This window comes from Macrotis lagotis, chromosome X (assembly GCF_037893015.1).
Source record: "Macrotis lagotis isolate mMagLag1 chromosome X, bilby.v1.9.chrom.fasta, whole genome shotgun sequence".
NCBI classification, from domain to species: Eukaryota; Metazoa; Chordata; class Mammalia; order Peramelemorphia; family Peramelidae; genus Macrotis; species Macrotis lagotis.
In genome coordinates, this window is record NC_133666.1 from 585905514 (window position 1) to 585913373 (window position 7860).

The 7860-nt window shown below is 38.6% G+C and overlaps 1 protein-coding gene across 1 annotated transcript in view; it reads left to right on the forward strand.

The window, feature by feature from the left end:
* The window catches only part of FAM83A (family with sequence similarity 83 member A), a 40494-nt gene that overhangs the window by 18684 nt on the left and 13950 nt on the right, over positions 1-7860 (forward strand). The gene's annotated exons all lie outside the window — the stretch shown is intronic.

Genomic DNA, 7860 nt, shown 5'->3' on the forward strand with positions numbered 1-7860 from the left:
GAGCCTGGGCCAGAGTCCTTGCTGCTCAGTGACCAGAGGGAACCCATTTTGCCATTTCAAGCATTTTAGCTCACAGAAATCTAAAAGGCATTTTTGCCCTGGCTTTATCTTCCCTTTATTCACATCATCTCTAGTACACTTTAAGGGGAAATAGAATCCACATGTTTCCTAATTTATAGGCACTTCATTCATTCCAAGTGCAGGTTGGGAAGCACTCTTACCAAAGGGCCCTCCTGTGGTGACCTAGCTGCCTTTTTTCTGCCTATTGTTCATTTAGAGGATATCAAGAAATATGTAACAAGTAAATGAAGCATCATCTTCAAGGGTGGCAGCTTCAGATTGTCTGCAAACCAGGAGCTTTGCACTCCACCCACACTTGATCCAAGTATTTCATGGGCCTATATTTCTCAAAAAGATTGAAGGGAATGGGCCTGCCTCTTGATATTGTGAGATTGTACCCAGGCAGCTCTAAATAGCAAGTTTTGAAACGAGCTTAAGAGCCGAAAGAAACGTGGGACAAATAAAACTTTTCTCTCAGCAGATTCCCTTTCCAAATCCTTATTTCTATACAAATGTTTTCCTCTTAGGACTCCAAGCTTCCCTCTTGGCTAAAGAGGAGAGAGGGAGTCTGGGTCTAGCTGGAAAAATTTGACATTTATTGTGACTTAGGAAAGAAATAATCAAGTGATCCTTCCCTCTCTCCTCTCCTCCTCCCATCCTTAGGAATTCTCACATCCCCAAAACTTGACATGAGGATCACATTTAGAATTCTTTTTCCTTCACTAGACCAAAGTTGCTGAATTCTTTTTTTAAATTTTTCTTTCCCTGTCCAATATTTCTTAATACCAGAGCTTTGCCTCAAAGTTAGCAATTAGGCAAATGCTTTCAAGCAACTTTTGTAAGTCCCCAAGACATAATGGCTATTGCACGAAAGTCTAGGATGAAGTGATTCTAATGGAAAGAAATAGAAATTCCCAAACCCAGTCCACCAAGATGGGGCCAGAGGTTCCCCCTGAGGCCTGGGAACACTAAGATTTGGAAAGACACTAATGAACTGATTGTGGAGATAAAAGACTAACAAATTCCCACTATCATCAGGCATAATGAAAGGCAGTGATCTGAGGTGATTTCAGCTTGAAGGAGCCAAGCTGAGCCCAGCTGCAAACCCAGTTTCATATGAATTTATGATTTTTCTCCTCTTCATTGCCTTTGGGCCTCCCTCTCCTCCCCTCCCCTTTCTTTCCCTCCCACTGAGAGCTGTTTATAAAAGACTTAGGGCCAAGGGATTGTTTCATGGAAATTCAAGTTGGGTCCACTCTGAGATGTGCAAGGGGCTGCCAGATCTGCTTCTCACACAGTGGAGTCTTTTTAGGCTTTGCTTTTGTGTGGGCTCCACTCAAGTGGAAACACATTTCAGGCTGATTTCTGCCACCTCCTCACATCCAACACTTTGTAAGTGACAGATCTCAAACCTGTGGATGAGTTGGGGGAATGTCCAGCCCAAGCTTGTGAAGACATCCCCAGGAGGAATGGATGGATAAGCAAGCAACAGTCTGTCCCAATGGTGAGGAAGGTCGTTAAGTAGAGTTTAGAGTTTGCTCAGGCATGAAACACTCCAAGGTCACCCACTGCACCCAGGGCCATCACCAGTTGTCCTGACTTTTGTCTTACCAATATGCTTCAATGACTCTGGAAGAAAGAATGGTTGAAAGAGGGTAAGGTTGACAACTTTGTGCAACTTTACCTCATTTAAATCCAATTCACTCTCAAGTCAAGGTGCTGCTTCTGGGAAGGAGAATCTTGGATTCTCTTAATATTAAACAGCAAAATGTCCATTTTCCTCCCTCCCCACAAGGACTTTTCCTTTGAGCCCGCAAATGACCTTTGTTCCAAAGAGACAACAAAGAAGAATCTTTGTTTTTGTTGATTTGCTCTTGAAACTCACCATAGAAAGATCCAGGAAGATCTTTGGAAGAGTAAGCCCAGGTTTGAAAAGGAGAAGCATGTTTGATTCTGTTAGTCTGCTGATTATCATCAAGTATCATTGCTAGGTTACAATCCTTAACAGCAATAATAACAATAGCTACTTGGAATAAGACAATTTAACTGGCAAACATTATTAGCCACAAAATAGTCCACTGGCTTCACGCATTAGGGGGAAACCAGAGTTGTTCCAGTAGCAATTTTATTTTAGATTCATAAACCACTACTATTTCAAGAGATTTGATTCCAGTCTAGCCATGGGCAAATAATTTTTCATTAACAGGAGCCTTCCCTATCTTTAGCTTTAGGATGATCTTCACAAAATCTGTTACATCTTAAAACATCTAAACTGAGTCAGTAGCTAATGGAAAGACTTAGGAGTTGGAAAGACCTGAATTCAAATCTCACTTGTTACTTCTTAGCAGAGTGACACTGGCCAAAGCAGCTGATTTCTGTTTTCTTCTTTGTAAAATGAGGATTATAATAGTCCTACACATATGTTGTGAGAATCAAATGAGATCATATGTGTAAAATTCCTTTAAGTAATCCATATATGCCACCTCATATTAGTGTTATTAGATAGCAGATGGTGAAGTAAATACAGAATTTAGAATTAGGAAGACTCAAGTTCAGGTCTGAGACTGTTTCTTCCTTTGTAAAATGGGTATAATATTTTTTTGAAGGTAAAATGAGATATTTCTAGAGTCTTTTGCAAACCTTTAAAGCCCTATATAAATATTAGCAATTATTATTAGAAAATGCCTATAATGAAGCATTTACTTAAAAAGTAAAAATCACAGACATGATCATTTAGCAAGTCAAGTCAATCCCAATATCCACTCTCTGTTCTCCTTTCCCATCCCCCCCACAATTAAAAATGCTTAGATTCTGATTTAGTACACCCACCCTACAGACCCATGAAGTTGCAAATAAAAGACTAGACTTCAAGATTTTGGCAAGAATAATTTCTTTTTAGCTAGACAAAGGAGAATGGGATAAAAGCATCTTTGCCTAAGGAGGGATGAAGATGATAGGGATTTTTTGGAAGTGGAATGAAAGCCACTTGAAATCTAATTTTTAAATCATGATTAAGGACTCTTTCAATAAGTTAACTCCTTTCAATAGATTCCTAAAGAACTTAGGCACATAATTAATATCACAGATATTATTATCCATTAGTCTATCTCTGACAGTGGCAGCCAAAGATGATTCCTTTCTAAACCAGGTAGGAGCTTCAAAGGTTGGAGATGACCCCTGTCCACACACAAGTTTTATTAAAAGGTCTTAGAATTAACTTCAAATGAACTATGGAGATGTGCCATAATCTTCCTTGTAGCATAGGGATTGTGTCATCTTCCTTGCATATTGTAGGGATTGAATATTTGCTTTTGGCAAGATACTAGCTGTCTAAGCTGTAGTGTTTCCTCAATTTTTCAAGAGAGAATATTTAGGACATTCTCCCAAGCTACACACACACACACACACACACACACACACACACACACACACACACACACACACACTTATATATACATATATACACACATGGAATGGTTTGATAGATCAGACATCAGAGGCATCTGTCCTGACTTGTTACATGGAATAACCTAATCTACTCTGGCAAGCTTTAGACACACCTTCAATAATATAGTGTGGGTCAAGAGTTGAATGTTCCAAATGGCCTAGGAAGACTAAATTTAAAATACAGGAAAGAATATTAGAATTCTAGTGTTGTTTCATTTTGTATAACTTTCTATTATAGACAACCTTCATATTCCTTTTCACATATTTAGAATTAACATTAAAGGTCAATCTCTTCATTTTATTTTTTTTATATATTTTAAATTTAACAAAAACAACCAAACTGTCCTGCTTGCCTTGTCCCCCCTCTAAACTTTATTCTGTCATTTTCTGGGAATCTTTTTTGGCAAGGCAATGGAGTTAAGTGACTTGTCCAAAGTCACACAGCTAAGTAAGTATTAAGTGTGTGAGACCAAATTTGAACTCAGGTCCTTCCCATTCCAGGGCTGGTGCTCTATCCACTGTGTTGTTTGTTGTTGTTTTTTTTTTTTTTGCAAGGCAAACGGGGTTAAGTGGCTTGCCCAAGGCCACACAGCTAGGTAATCATTAAGTGTCTGAGGCCAGATTTGAACTCAGGTACTCCTGACTCCAGGGCTGGTGCTCTATCTACTGCACCACTTAGCCACCTAGCCCAGTATTTTCTTAAAGTTTGATTCATATTCTTAATTTTCTTCTTGGAGTGGGGGAGGAGAAGGAGGGAGTATCTTTATCACTACCCACAAATCCCTGCCATCCAAGCAGAAGACTGTGACAATTAGGCAAAATAAATAGACACAGAGGCTGTATCTGAAAACCTGTCTTATTCTCTAGTCTCTCCCCTTTCTGCCAAGCTGGGAAACATGCTGCCTCATTAGCCTCCTGAAGCCTTAACTAGTCCTCACCTTGATCAGAGTTCTGAAGTATTGTGCAGTTTTTGCTTCACTATCATAGACATACACTGTTCTGCTTCTACTGACTTTGATCTCCTCTTGTGTTTCTTTGAGAACAGTTCCTTTTATCATTACTTATGCCATAAAACTATTTTATTACATTCCTATGCCAAAATTTGTTCAGCTATTCCAGTCTTTTCACTTTATACATGAGGAAATTGAGGCTTGAATGATTTGTCCATTGTCAGTGGTGAAGATCGTAAGCAGAAATGTAGATGCTCTGCTTCCACAGTGTACCACCCCGGCTCTGCCAGGAAATAGCTAGTCAGTCATCCTCAGGAGCATGCTTTGTGGATTTCTAGGAGATACTAAATAGAAACAGCGAATGATAAGAGAGTGGTTTAAATTTTGCTTTAAAAGTGCTTTACCTATCTTATATGATTTGTACAGAAGTCCTTATGAACTAAGTGGTATTACTACCTGAGAGAGGATATGTGATCTGCCCAGATTGTACAGCAGGATCTGAACTCAGTTCTTCCTGACTGCAAGCCCACATCTCAATAGTAGCTTCAGTCTAAGGATCAGTACTGAACTTGGAGCCTGCTCCCCTCTTTTCTTTCATCTCACCTGACAGAAGAGGAGAGTGGGGTTCAAAACTGTTGTGATAGTGATGGTAACAAACTGTTAATAGTAATAATGTAAGTTTACTTCACTTGACCCAGTAAGAAGGCTCATATCCATCTTTCCCTGGCAAGCAGGCTGAGGGAAAGGAAAGAAAGGAAGGAGAAAGGGAAGAAAGAGCCTTAAGGGTAAGACAGGAAGGAGGGAGGAAGAGAGGAAGAGAAAAAAGGAAGAGGGAAGAAGAGAAATAAGAGAGGAAAGGAAGAAAAGAAGGAAGGAAAGAAGAAAAGGAGGGAGGGATGAAGGAAGCAAGCAAGCTGTTACTTTTGCTAGCCCCTACAGGTTAAGTTCAAGAGGTCAGATAATAAAATCATAAAAAAGTACTCTTGGCTAAGGCACCTCTGTGTGGATTTAAGTACAGACTTTTAAAAAATACTGCCACAGAAGTCTATAGCATTTAAATGACCCAGTAAATGCTTATATTTGTTCCTTTCTTTTGATTATTATTTTATCTTTTTCAATTAAATTCAAGGATAGTTTTCAACATTTATCTTTTTGTTAGCTTTTGAGTTCTACATTTTTCTACCATCCTCCTTTTCCCTCCATCACCTCATGACAGTGAGTATCTGATATAGATTGTACATGTACAATCATGTTTAACATATTTCCATATTAGTCACATTAAATGAAAGAATGAAAATAAAAGGAGAAAAACAGTTAGAAAGAAAAAACAAAAAAAACAAGTTTTAAAAAAGTAAAAATAGTATTCTTTGATCTGCATTTAGACTGCATAATTTTTTCTCTGGATGTAAATGGAAATTTCCATCATGACTTTCAGAACTGCCCTTGATAACTGAAGGAGCTAAGTTCATAATAGTTGACCATGTCCCAGTGTTGTTATTAATATGTACAATGTTCTCCTGGTTCTGCTCACTTCATTCAGCATCAGTTCTTGTAAGTCTTTCCTGGTTTTTCTGAAGTCTGCCTATTCATGAGTTCTTACAGAACCCAATAGTATTTCATCAGATTCATAAACTACAATTTGTTCAGCTATTCTCCAATTGATGGGCATCCCCTCAATTTCCAATTCTTTGCCACTACAAAAAAAGTGCTATATTTTGTACATGTGGGTCTTTCCCCCCCCTTTTTTTTAATGATCTCTTTGGGATACAGGCCTTGTATGTCTGGATCAAAGAGTCTGGACAGTTTTATTGCTGTTTGGGTATAATTCCAATTGCTCTTTAGAATGGTTAGATCAGTTCACAACTAGTGCCCCAATTTTCCCACATTCTCTCCAACATTATTTTCCTTATCATTTTAGCAATCTGATAGGTGTGAGGTGGTACTTCAGAGTTGTTTTAATTTGCATTTCTCTAATCAATGATGATTTGGGGCATTTTCTAATCAAGCATTTTTTCATATGGCTAGAGATCATTTTAATTTCTTCATCAGTAAACTGCCTGTTCATATCCTTTGATTAAATCAAATAAATTATATGCTTAAAATTTGACTCAGTTCTCTATAGAAATGAGTCCTTTATCAGAAACACTGTGAAAATTATTTCCCAGCTTTCTGCATTCCTTCATTAATCTTGGTTGCATTGGTTTTATTTGTGCAAAACCTTTTTAATTTAATGTAATCAAAATGATCTATTTTGCATTTTATAATGTTCTTGATCTCTTATTTGATTATAAACTATTCTCCTAACTGGGTTTGGTATCCCCCCTTATGTCTAAATCATATACCCATTTTAACTTTATCTTGGTATAGGGTAAGATAGGCCTAGCTTTTGCCATACTATTTTGCAGTTTTCCCAGAAGTTTTTGTTAGTGAATTCTTATCCAAGAAGTTGGAGCCTCTATCAAACAGAGCTTACTATAATCATTTCCTGCTGTCTCTTTTGTACCTACTCTATTCCACTGATCCACCATTCTATTTCTTAGCCAGTATCAAATAGGTTTAATGACTGCTGCTTTAAAACAGAGTTTTAGATTTGGTATAGCCAGGTTACCTTTGCATTGTTTTTTTCCCCCATTATTTCCCTTGATATTAAGTGGCTTGCCCAAGACCACATGGCTAGGTAATTATTAAGCATCTGAGGCTGGATTTGAACACAGGTACTCCTGACTCCAGGGCCAGTGCAATCCACTGTGCCACCTAGCTGCCTCTTTCCTTGCTATTCTTGATCCTGTTCCCTTAAGCGTAAGCACAAATATGCCAACTTCTAATTGAGATCCTTCCTTTTTTTCCCTACAAGTCTAGGGATGTTATAACTCTTTTCACTTTGGAGGTCAAGAACCTTTCTTCCATAGACATTTTCCAACCTCCCATGGAGAATGAAGAACTGCATTATGGACACCCTTTCTTCCTCTCTCCCAGTCCTGTACTTTAAGCATTTTTATTGTCTCTTTTTTAAATCTTGAACTGCCCCTGCCAGGTGACAAGGCTATGACTGGTATTTTACAAATCAGAGGGGTAAAAACATTAAGTATCTCTAGGGGGTAAAAAGACTGAGTCCAGAACCCCACTTGACTCTTCTTGCCCAAGGCTGCAGTCAAGGTGCACAAGCGTGGGTAGTCTTGGGCTGAAGACCAAGAAACCAGAGAAGATGTGGCCAACATTTTTCTCTGATACCATAAGTGCTACAATTAGAATGATTGTCGGGGGCTACTAGCTCTTGTGTATGGTGGGAAGGGTACTTCAGAGAAGGGGTGATTCCCAATACCCAAGTGTGCAAGTGTCCTACCACTCTGGGCTCCCAGGTTATCTCACTTGCTCTTTTTGGTCTCTCTTGCTTACCTTCTAG